This window comes from Ochotona princeps, chromosome 24, assembly GCF_030435755.1.
Source record: "Ochotona princeps isolate mOchPri1 chromosome 24, mOchPri1.hap1, whole genome shotgun sequence".
Lineage (NCBI taxonomy): Eukaryota > Metazoa > Chordata > Mammalia > Lagomorpha > Ochotonidae > Ochotona > Ochotona princeps.
The window spans coordinates 3,696,502-3,709,266 of record NC_080855.1 but is presented as its reverse complement, the minus strand read 5'-3'; positions in this window follow the sequence as shown (position 1 = coordinate 3,709,266).

The following is a 12,765-nucleotide window of genomic DNA, read 5'->3' as shown; positions in this document are numbered from 1 at the left end:
CCTGGGAGACACAGGTGAAGCGCCAGTCTTTGACCTGCTGCAGCCACTTGGGGAGCGAATCAGTGGACCAACTCTCTCTCTCTCTTTCTCTCTCTCTCTCTCTCTCTCTCCCTCCCTCGCTCTCTGATGGTAACTCTGCCTTTCAAATAAATAAATAGTAGGGAACGGGATCAGAATTGGAGCACTTGGGACTGCTGCCCACCTCAGGCGGAAGCCTAACGCACTACACCACAGCTCCTACACTGGCTGCAGCCCGTGACCTGTCTCCTGTTGGTCTTGCTCTTCTAACCTTACTGGTGATAAAGGTTTAACCACATAGAAGTTTAGTAACCTGTTTGAAAAAAATCCAAGTTTCTGGTCCCCAGCATGGCTCTCTCAGGCACTTGACACATGACGTTTCGTGTCACGAGGCTACTGTGAAAGCACCCAGTGATGGTAAGTGGAAGTAAGGGGGGGATGTGTGGGGCACGTCACTGGTTAAAAATGCATGGGGTGGGGCTGATCCTGTGGCATAGTGTCTAAAGCTGTCACGTGCAGAACAGGCATCCCACATCAGCACCAGTACAAGTCCTGGCTGTTCCACTTCCCTTTCAGCTCCCTGCTAACGACCTGCGTGAGCAGCGGAGAATGGCCCACTTTGCTGGGACTGGGGACCTGTCACTCACAAGGAATCTGAAGGTGGAGTTCTAGGGTCCTTGCTTCAGCCAGGCCAGAATTTGTCTTCAGCACCTTGGAAATATCTAAACACCATTATAAAACAAAATTAAATTTGCTTTAAAACTGAAAGAAAAATGAAGCAAGTGGGCACGATCCAATAGCAGAGTGGCTAAAGTCCTCGCCCTGAATGCATCGAGATCCCATATGGGCGCCAGTTCTAATCCCGGCTGCTCCACTTCCCATCCAGCTCCCTGCTTGTGGCCTGGGAAAACAGTTGAGGACGGCCCAAAGCCTTGGGACCCTGCACCCGCGTGGGAAACCTGGAAGAGGTTCCAGGTTCCCGGCTTTGGATCGGCGCAGCACCGGCCCGTTGCGGCTCACTTGGGGAGTGAATCATTGGATGGAGGATCTTCCTCTCTGTCTCTCCTCCTCTCTGTATATCTGACTTTGTAATAAAAATAAATAAATATTTTTTAAAAAGAATTAATATATCTTTTTTAAAAATTAAAAAGGAAAACACTAGGTCTGAGGTAACAATGTTCAAGATTGGCCTGGGCGTAGGGGGCAGGCGCCATACAGTACTCGGTTAGGAGACCACGTGAGATGCCCAAGGGTCTTGCTTCCCAGTATTGCTTCAGACAGCAGCTTTCTGCTAATGCAACATCCAGAGGCAGATGACGGCTCAAGGACTTAGGTCCCGCCACCATGGGAGAGACTCTCACTGACTTCTAGGTTTCCAGCTTTGGCCTGGGTCAGCCCCAGAGCTTACGGCATTTGGGGAGTGAGCCAGCAGACAGAAGAGTATACACTTGCTGGTTTGCTCCCCCTTTCAAATAAAATGAAAATAAATGAAAAGAAAGGGGATCCCATTCACCCCGGACAGGATAATCTGAGGACTCCTAAGGATCCTAAGTGCAAAATAATGAAATATGCACATAACAGGGGCCAACCCTTGAATCATGATGGTTTGTGGGCTAAGCGCCGTGCTGCTGCTGTAACAGAGGACCACGACGGAGTGTCCAAGACAGCGGTACACGTGCCCACCGTCCTGAGGATTGCAGGTCTGGAATGCAGGTGGGGGCTCCTGAGAGGACGCTTCCTCACTTGTGCCAGCTGCCCGGGTTGGCCTGAGGCCTCTGCCATCTGCTTTGTGACTGCATCACCTTTGTTCTGCCTCCATTTTCACACAGCCAACCTCCGTGTGTGTGTGCGTGTGTGTGTGCGCGTGTGTGCCTGCTCTCCCCTTCCAAGCAGATCAGCCATTTGGGCCTACTCCAGTCTGACCTCACCCTAACCAAGAGTTACTCAAGCTACTCTCCGTCTCTCTTCTTGAAAGTCAAACCTCACGTCTCCCAGGGTGCGGGTTCTCCCCGTCTTTCCCTTCCTTTTTAAATGTCATCATCTTCCCCGGCAGAAACCTCCTCATTGAACGCTTCACGTTTGCTCTCTGGTAATGACCTCTACAGACTCTTCATCCATCCCGGCTCAATTATTTTTTTTTCACAGTATTTCATCCTATGCTAATTGCTTCGAAGTACTCACTGGAGAGGGGGCTGGATCAGGTGCAGTGGGGTTAGGCCTCCACTTCACACAGCTGCAGCTCGTCCTGGATTTGGTTCCCCGCCCTGCTTCCACTAATGCCTGGCTGATGAACAACGTAGGAGCTAGTGGTTGATGGCTTCAGTTTTTGGTCCCTGCTACCCATGGGGGAGACCCAGATGGAGTTCCCAGCTTCATCCAGCCCTGGCGGTTGCCAGCAATCTGGGTATGAACCAGTACATGGGAAGAAGTCTCCTGGCTCCTGGCTTTGGATCGGCTCAGTTCTAGCTGTTGTGGTAGCCTGAGGAGTGAATCATAGGACGGAAGATCTTCCTCTGTCTCTCCCGCTCTGTACATCTGCCTTTCCAATAAAATAAATAAATCTTTAAGAAAATTATAAGTGATCTCCTAATAATTCTTGCTTAGCTGTGTTATGTAATTATACCCATTTTATTATGCCATTATCTTAGAGATTCATACAGAAGTCATTATGAAAAAAAAATCATGTCATGAACAGAACGTGCTTCCAGGGATTGCGAAGGCTAAAGATGAGACAAGCTGACCACATGTTGACAAGGCTTAGATGAGGTGATCAGTACCCCACACACTGCTACTCACGAGGATCCTTGAAAAATGAGTTAGAACAGGAATCAGCCTCGTGACACAGCAGGTTAAGGCACCCACGTCTCACACTGGAGCACCCAGGTTCAACGCCTGATTTTAGTTCCAAACTCCAGCTTTCCACCAAAGCAGAACTGAAAGTCTCCTGTAGCCAGGTTCCTGCCACCTGCATGGCCGACTTCTGGTTTTCCTCTTCATCATCTGTGAGGGTGTGGGGTAAGCTGGTGCTGGCTAACCTGCTGTTTGGGCCACAGCCTGCAGATGGACCTCAGAGGAGCCTAACCCTGACGGCCACAGCTTGCAGAGGAGCCTGTCCTTGGAGCAAGCGCCCATTCTTCTCTCGGTAGGGGAAACAGAATGCTCACCCTCCCCAGCCAGCTCCTCTGCAGGCTGTGATCATGTGACTCTCTTCCAGCCAGTAGGATATGAGAAGCAGCATGCTGGTCTCTTGGAGTCACCCGGTGGACAAACGCTGGGCGCAGTCTCCTTGCTCTCCTTCTCCTCTGCCTCTCCACTCTGCTGACCACACCTCCATCACGGACCACGAGAAAGGGTGTTGCCCAAGGGAGACGGTGACGTGGCTCTTGTCTCAGCTCGGGTCGCTTCACCCTGAGCCGGATCCTCGGGGATGTGGTGGGGTCTCTCAGTTTCGCCTGTCCAGCCTCAGCTCCCAGTTCCCCGGGGGGGAACGTCTTCTTCTTCATTCCTGTGGTTCTGGGGCCTGTGAGTCAATGGAGCACCCCCTTTCCTCGACCAGAGGCAGAGGGCCAGACCAGCACAGCCAAGAACTCAGCTCACTCTCACCAGGGCTAGCACCCTGGGGCAGGGGGTGCTCAGGGCTCCCCCCACAGAGTGGCCCTGCATTCTGTCCTTCCCTCGCAGTCCATGAATCCTCCTCATCACTCTTCATCCTCGGCAGCCTGCCACCAGCTACTGATGTTCTCCCGTGTGCTAGACAAAACTATTACAGATTTTGTCACCTTCTCTACATAGTTTCTTTTTCCTAAAATATATGTATTGATTGTGAAAGGCAAGCAAAGCTGGCATCCGCTGGTTCGTTCCTCACTACCGGCAGTTAGCAGCGCTGGCTCAGGTGGAACCAGGAATCAGAAACTCCATTGGGGTCTTGGATGTAGTTTCAGGGGCCCAAGCACTTGGGCCATCCTGCACTGCTTTCCCAGACCGTCCACAGGGAGCTGCATCAGAAATGGAGTAGCCAGGACTCAAACCAGCGCCATATGGGATGCCAGCACCTCAGGCAGAGGATCGGCCTGATACTCCTTGGTCAGACTTTAGCCTAACACTTAAAGTGCCTCCGTCCCCCGTGAAGAAGCCTCAGCCCAGTTCCAACCTCCAGCTCTTCTCCCCAGCTCCCTGCTACACAGACCGGGAGGCACCAGGGACGGTGCAAACACTTCGATTAACGTAACCCACATGGGAGACTGTGTTCCAGCTTCCCGGGCTCAGCCCTGGCCCAGTCGGCTTGTTGTGGACTTATACGGCTGGTGGGTGAGAGGGGGGTGGGACAGGCAGCATATCAGCAAATGGAAACTCCTTACCACTGGCCATCTTTGTGCGTCTCAAATAAATTAAAATTTTTAAAAATGGGCCTGGCGCGATAGCTGAAAGGTTAAATCCTTGCCTTGGACATGCTGGGATCCCAAATGAAAGCCAGTTCATACCCCAGCTGCTCTGCTTCCATCCAGCTTGTGACCTGAGAAAGCATTAGAGAATGGCCCAAGGCCTTGGGACGCTGCACCCGCCTGGGGACCCAGGAGAAGAGTCAAGCCCCTGGCTTCGGATCAGCTCAACTCCGGCTGTTGTGGCCACTTGGGGCGTGAACCAGGGGACAGATGATCTTTCTATCTCTCCTTTTCTCTGTAAATCTGCCTTTCCAATAAAAATAAATCTTAAAAATTTCAAAAAACAAAATGTATGATACAAAGCAAGAGGAAGTTTTCACCTCCATTCTAATTGTAAGAGATCACTCTTGTACATGACTGTGTTAGGAAAGTTGGATGCTTAGAACAAGCTGGGTATGGAAATCTCCTTCTCCATGTAAACTTTACTGAATCTTAATATCCACTGGAAAGTGGCACGGTGGCAGTATAGGTTAAGCTGGCATGCATCGCTGGCATGCCATCTTGGAGTAGATTGAGTCCCGGCTACTTTCTTTCTTTCTTTTTATTTTTAAAGATTTATTTATTTTTATTACAAAGTCAGATATACGGAGAGGAGAGACAGAGAGGAAGGTCTTCCGTCCGATGATTCACTCCCCAAGTGAGCCGCAACGGGCCGATGCTGTGCTGATCCAAAGCTGGGAACCAGGAACCTCTTTGGGTCTCCCACGCAGGTTCAGGGTCCCAGTGCTCTGGGCCGTCCTCCACTGCTTTCCCAGGCCATAAGCAGGGAGCTGGTTGGGAAGTGGAGCTGCCGGGATTAGAACCAGCGCCCATATGGGATCCCGGTGTGTTCAAGGCGAGGACTTCAGCTGCTAGGCCAAAAGTAGCCGTCAGGCCCCGGTTACTTTCTGAGTCAGCTCCCTGCTAGTGTGTTCCTGCAAGGGCTGGAGATGGTGGCTCAAGGATTTGGGCCTCTACCACCCACTGGGGAAACTTGGATGAAATTCTTGGCTTCTGCCTTCAGCCTGGACCAGCCCTGCCAGTTGTGGCTGTCTGGGGAGAGAACCAACAGATGAAAGATTTCTATCTCTTCATCTCTTTCCCTTTGTCGCCCTGCCTTTCAAAGCTGAGCCAAAGCCAGAAGCCAGGAGCTTCTTCCGGTTCTCCCATGAGGGTACAGGGTCCCAAGGCCTTGGGCCATCCTCAACTGATTTCCCAGACCACAAGCCGGGAGCTGGATGGAAAGCAGAGCTGCTGGGATTAGAACCAACGCCCATATGGGATCCCAGTGTGTCCAAGAAGAGGACTTTAGCCACTGGGCTACTGTGCTGGGTTTCAAAGTTTTAGGATGAAAATAAAGAATATGAGAAATGTCAAAGTTTCTGTGATGACCATATATTGAAATGACCGTATCTTAGTTCTCTTGGGTTAAGTACAACATGTGGTTGACATCGATTGTGCTTGCTTCCTCTTCAACGCTTTCCAGGGTCGCTACCGGGACATTCATGGACGCGGCTTGCGCCTAATCGCTTTGGGGAGTGGCAGGGAGAAAGACGGCTAGTCTGATGTTTACAGTCTCAGCACTTACCAAGAGGAGAACCGAAGCAGGGAGCTACAAAAAGGCAAGGGTGACGCTGGTATCGGGAGCTCAATCTGTACTTGTCACAGCAGAAAGCCGTGAGATGATACTGACTGTTGACCGGCAGGAAGTGGGGAATAGATTAAGTCACTGCGAGAATGCAGGGAGGACCAAAAGTGGTCACTCTAACCTGTACATTCAGGTTTTATGCCCTTTTTCTTTTGCAAATTTTCATTTTACTTTTTTTTTTTTAAATGTATGAATTTGAAAGGCAGAGTGACAGAGAGAGATCCTGCCCCTGCTAGTTCACCCCCCAAGTGGCCACAATGAGTAGACTGAATTCCGTTCTAGTCTCCCGCGTGGATGCAAGGCCCCAAGCGCTTGGGTCATCTTCCGCTATGTTCACAGGCACGGTAACAGGGAGCTGGATTAGAAGCAGGGAGCAGAGCAGTGGAGACTCGAACCGGCATTCCCAGTATGGCAGGTGGTGGTTTAATCCATGAGCCACAGTGCCAACCCCTCTGTTGCAATTTTTAAAAAGAAGTGGCTGTTTTCTGGGGGACTGATTTGGCAGTGGAGAGACTCAAAGAGAGGTTAGGCAGAAGCTGGTGGCTTTTGGTATAAACTCTCCTGCAACAGTTGGTGCTTCAAGATGTACACATAGGAGTCTCACAAAACAATAAAATGGCATAGTGGGTCATTGGAAGTGGCTTGTTTCCACTCCCTTTTATAGCCCTGGCTGGACTTATGGACCCATAGAATCAGGTTTAACGTTCACTCTCCGCTTTGTCCAAATGAGCAGAAAAGTGGAGGGATGTCGCAGTCACAGAGCCTGTTGGTGGCAGGGCTGAGGCCAGCCTGGTGGCAGCTGTGGCAGCTCCCAGGCTCTGACTCAAGGGTCCCCTCCATGGCACCAACAGGACAGGTCAAGCAGGATGAAGGGGGTGCCTGTCGCCTCAGCTGCCAAGTCCCCGTACTTAGTGGAATGTAGACCTCACCTTGGGATTTTGTTCCTCTTCCTACTTTGTCACAGTTTATTCACACTTCTGAGTTTCATTTTGTATTCTGTGAGCGTGAGTTTTATTCCTAGAAGTACATGTGGTATAAAATGTGAAAGGAGCCAAAGGGCAAACAGTGAAAACGCCTCCTTCCCCCAAACCATTGCCGTTGCTGGCTTCTCACGTGTGTCTCCACATACAGTCCCTGCATTCACACGCATGGACAATAGGCCTGCACAAAACACAGCACATGTGTGCTCTAAAAAAGACATGTGTGTATCTTGAAATTTTTCACACCAACACAAAATTACACTTTTAAACATTGTACTTATTTGAAAGGCAAATTTCCAGAGAGGGAGAGATATCTTTCAACTGTTGGTTCACTCCCTAAATGGTTGCAAAGCTTGGGTTGAGCCAGGTCAAAGTCCAGAGCCTGCAGCCCCGTCCAGGTCTCCCATGTGGGTGGGTGGCAGGGGCCCAGACAGCTGGATCATCTTTTGCTGATCTCCTAGGTGACTTGGCAGGGAACTGGATCGGAAGTGGAGCAGCTGGCACCAAACCACAATGTATGGGCTGCTGGCATCACAGGCAGTGGCAAAATAGGATTACAACGGCAGCCCCATTCACTTATCTCCTGAAACAGCTGTGTCCTGCGGTTGCCTGCCACTGCTTCCGGAAGCCAGTCCCTGCCTGTCCTGTGTCCATCTGCCCCACATCTGTCTGGGTGACAGTCCTCGGGCCTTCTAAGTGTGTCCAGAGCTGCTCCTGGAACTCAGAGGTCCCTGGGTAGAGCGGACCTTGGGCCTGGAGTCCTGTTTGCGGCTGCCAGAGCAGGGAGCCCCTAATCTCAGATGTGAGGATTCCAACAGGCGCAGACTGTGGCTCCCCTCTGCTCTGTTTTCCTCCTGAGCCCCCACTCACCCAGCAGGCAATGCAGAAAGCCTCTCGGTTATGAACCGTAGGTGTGCAGACATGAGCGGCCATTGTGGGCCCTTCTGGTCCCTGACCCAAACACAGCTTGACTGGGCCTGGCTGCTCCTAGTTTCAGGTGACCTGCAGGCTTGCGCCTCACACAGGAGGCCCCTGCTGCTTCACTGTGGCTCTGCCTGGGCTGCTGGGCACCCATGACTGGACTTTGGTCTGGGTCATCTTTTCCGGCACGTCCTGTTGGTCAGAGCAGGGTCTGATCTTCCAAGTCCAGGTGATTGGAACCCACCCCAGCCCCACCGCATGGCCCCACCTCACCTGCTGCAAGGCATGGAGAGGTGCCTGAACCCCAGCTTTGGAAACCCCGCTTGGGGTGGCCAGCACAGAGCAGGTAGCCTCTGGAAGCACTGCACCCAGGCTCTGGGCTCTGCACCCGAGCCCTGGTCTAGGGAGGGCCGATGGACAGGGATGTCACCCAGCTGCCTGCTCCTTCCTCAGCCCAGCCCCTGGCCTGGCCCCAGCCCTCACTTCCTCCTGCTTTCCAACTTCCAGTCCCCTCCTACCCTCCTGGTTACCGCTGAACTGGGGCTATGAATTGAGCAAAGCAGCATTCAGAATAAAAGTCTGTTCCAAGTTTTAAAAAATATGCAAAAGAAATAAACTTCTCTCTTAATTCTACTTTCTACGTTTTTTTTTTTTTTTTAAGATTTATTTATTTTTGGGCCTGGCACTGTGGCCTAGCAATTCTCACCTTGAACGTGCCAGGATCCCATATGGTCACCAGTTCTAATCCCGGCAGCTCCACTTCCCATCCAGCTCCCTGCTTGTGGCCTGGGAAAGCAGGAGAGGACGGCCCAAAGCCTTGGGACCCTGCACCCGCGTGGGAGACCCGGAAGAGGTTCCTGGCTTTGGATTGGTTCAGTTCCAGCTGTTGCGGCTCACTTGGGGAGTGAATCATCGGACGGAAGATCTTCCTGTCTCTCCTCCTCTCTCTAAAAACAAACAAACAGCAACAACAACAACAACAAAATAGAAAAGAAAAGAAAAGAGAAATGGCTAGAACAGGAATTCCACCCAGGTTAATATGCTGACTCCCAGGCTGGATTCCAGTGGAGGTCTGGGGCCCCTGCCTCCTGCTTCTGGCTGATGCAGACCCTAGACACAGCAGGCAGTAGCTAAGGCCTTGGGCCCTGGATCCCAGCTTCCACACTGCCCAGCCCCGTCCACTGGGGGCATTTGGAAGGTGACTCCACACAATGAAGCTCTCTGTCTCTGAAATAAATATTTTTATTTTTAAAAAGATTTATTTATCTTTATTGCAAAGGCAAATTTAGAGAGGAGAGACAGAGAAAGATTTTTGGTCCACTGATTTACTCCCCAAATGGCTGCAATGGCCGGTGCTGTGAGCCAGTCCAAAGCCAGGAGCTTCTTCCCTGTCTCCCAAATGGGTCCAGGGTCCCAAGGCTCTGGACACTTTCCCAGGCCACAAGCAGGGAGCTAGATGGAAAGCGGAACATCTGGGACATGAACTGGTACTCATACGGGATCCTGGCACTTGCAAGGGTAGGATTAGCCAATTGAGCTATCACTCTGAACTCAATCAGTATTATTATTATTTTTTATTTATTTATTTTTATTACAAAGTCAGATATACAGAGAGGAGGAGAGACAGAGAGGAAGATCTTCCGTCCGATGATTCACTCCGCAAATAACCGCAATGGCGAGTGCTGTGCCGATCCGAAGCTGGGAACCAGGAACCTCTTCCAGGTCTCCCACACGAGTGCAGGGTCCCAAGCTTTGGGCCGTCCTCAACTGCTTTCCTAGGCCATAAGCAGGGAGCTGGATGGGAAGTGGAGTAACCGGGATTAGAACCAGCACCCATATGGGATCCTGGCGCGTTCAAGGTGAGGACTTTAGCAACTAGGCTATACCACTGGGCCCAATCAGTATTATTTTTAAAAAGCTCAGAATGGCAAGCATAGGTGCGAATATGCTGTCAGGATGTAAAATGAGGGCATTCACTTTGTAAAATAATCCCAGTTTCTTATGAAATAAGAAACACACAATCTGACTTTGGAATACTACCCCTCTGTCCATAACGATGGCTCAGTGGCTACGCCCTGGCCTTGATTTGGCCTTGCTTCGGCCGGTGAACACTTTGGGGAGTGAACCAGACGATAGGAGATCCTTGCCTCTCTGCAGAGGACACCTGGCACCACAACAGAGGACAGAATAAACCAGTTAACTACCCCAGCCATATGTTGGCAGTGAAAAACTGGGCAAACGGAGACTCTAAGGTGGACTATGTCAATCAGTGGATTCTGCAGCGACCTCATCGTGCTTGGAATGGCAAGACTGGCAGCAATTCAGAACTGTTGAACTATCAAAACCACTTGAGCAAGGCCCTTGGAGCATGCCCCACACCAGGGACCTGGGGTGGGTGGAGACTGGGTGGGGCTTCTCCCCTTATCTCCCCCTTGACCCCAGATACAGGAAAAAAACAATGTGCAAATAATAGTGTTACCCACTTTCCTGTAGCCCTTGAACTTTTGTGCCCTAATTAGCTATGTAAAGATTGTCAAAATAAGGAAAAAAAATGAAAAAAAAAGTAACTTAGGTAGGTATACTGGTGTCCATTGTATATCAATTTCAACTCTTCTGAGTGTTCTAAAGCTTTTAAAGAAAATGGAGGAAAGAGGAGAGAGGTACAGGCGTGGCTGTTCAGCCCGTCACCCTCCTCCCTCTTCTTCTTAGCTTCTCATTGTTGTCACTTCCGTGGGGGGTTGGTAGAGCGGAGCTGGTTAACTAAAGGCCTGGCTTGCCTTTCAACACCACCGGCTGGACTTGGGCCCCGTGCAGGTTTATGGCCACAAGCGTCTCTGGGTGGATCCTACAATCATCGTGGCGACTGGGGAGCCCAGCCAACCCACACTCACTCTGATTTATGCTTGCACCACTAGGAATAGTCAACCCAGCCTGGCTTTTCCCTAATCCATCTCACATGAGGCCAACAGGTGTTGTAGCCCTGCCTGGCCTGGTCTGCCCTCATTCCAACTCACAATCTTCAGTGGAAGTGGTGGTCTAGCAGGCCTACTGGCTTTGCGCCTTTCCCCCCCGGTTCCCACATATGTGGATGGGTGCTGTGGCCCAGTCTGGCATGGCCTGCCTCACCTTGGCATTTGCCAGTGGATGCTGTAGCTTGACCAGGTCTGGCCCATTCCCAATTCCAGCTCATTCTGGTGGGGGCTACTGCCTACCCCAGCTCAGCCAGCCCCCAGTCCTGGCCCTCATGTGAACTGGCTTGTGTTGTGACCCAACCCATCCCGACCCATACTCTGTTCTGGTGCTCAGATTCACCAGCGGCAAATCTGGCCCTGCCTGATCCGCCCCCAACCTGTGCCAAATGTATGCCGGTGGGTACCACTACCTTGCCTGTTCCGGGCTGCTACCTATCATGGTTCTTGCACTCACCTGCAAAGACTGTGTCCCAATATAGGAGTTCCCCAAGCTCCTCCATCAGAATTTCTCCCAATGCCAGATCTCGCACACACTGGTAGGTCCACGGGCCAGCCCTACTTAGTCCACATCCTGTTCTGTCAGGAACAGTAGCCTTTCCTGACTTCCCTTCACTGATTCCAGTTTTTACTGTTGGGTGTTACAGCCTAGCGAAGCCTGGTCCTCATCCAGACACAGCTCACACATGGCTCAGCAGGGGCAAAGACCTAGCCTAGCCTATCCTACACCTACCCTGGTTCTCACGAGTACCAGTGGGTGTTGCAGCCACGTCCAGACCACAATGCAACCCCCACTCCGGCCAGAACCCAGCCAGGACGTCCCCTTAGCCCTCATCCAGGCCTGTTTCTAACCATAGATCTTGTGTGTACCAGTGGTTGCTCTGACCCAGCTTGGCATAGTCCTTCACCTATCTTGGCCTTTGCCTTGGGAAGCTATAGCCTGGCCTGACCTGGCCTGCTTCCAGTTCCAACTCTCGCTGGCAGGTGCCGGTACCTGGCCCTGCTCAGTCTGTTCCCATGCCTGGCTCATGTAAACCAGTGACAGCCTAACCCGGCATGACCTGCACTCAAGGCTAGTTTCCGCACTTGCTGGTGAGCTGAGCTTTGCTCAGCCCTACTCGGTCCACCTCCTTCCAAAACCAGCCCACACATTAGCTAACAGTTGGAGCTACCTTGCCCAGTCTGCCCAACCCCTAGGCCTAGACCATGAGCTATGACCCCCTAAGAGAGTTTCCCACATTCTCCTACTCGGCCTACTCCCAGGCCCAGATTTCATACGTGTCAGCGGGTGTTAGGCCTTTGCCCAGTATAGTCTTGGCCTTGTATGAGCTGGTGAATGCTGTGGCCTGGCCCACCCCACACGCTGTTTTAAGATGCACATGCAGGCACTGCAGCCTGGATCTGCCCAGACTGTTCTTGATCCCTGTACCCATTAGTGTTGGCAGGTTCCAAGGTCACACCTAGCTCAGCCCATCCCCACCCCAACTCTTGAGCTAACCAACAGGACTAGCATTTCCACAGTGTTGGGCCCACATATCCCCCACAGAATCTACCCCTGGACCTGGATCCTCTTGTGTGCTGGTTAGTGTTATGGCCCTGCCTAATGTGATCTGTCCCCTGTTCTGACATTCAGCCAGATACTGGGATCTAGCCCTGCTAGACAGGCCCCCAGCCCTAGCTTTTACATGGACTGGTGTGTGGTAGTCAGCAATATTCCATGCTAACAAGCCCAACTCCAGATTCCCATGTGGGCTGGTACATCAGTCTGACCCATACAGATCTTCCAGTCTCTCCCCTCCAAACCACCA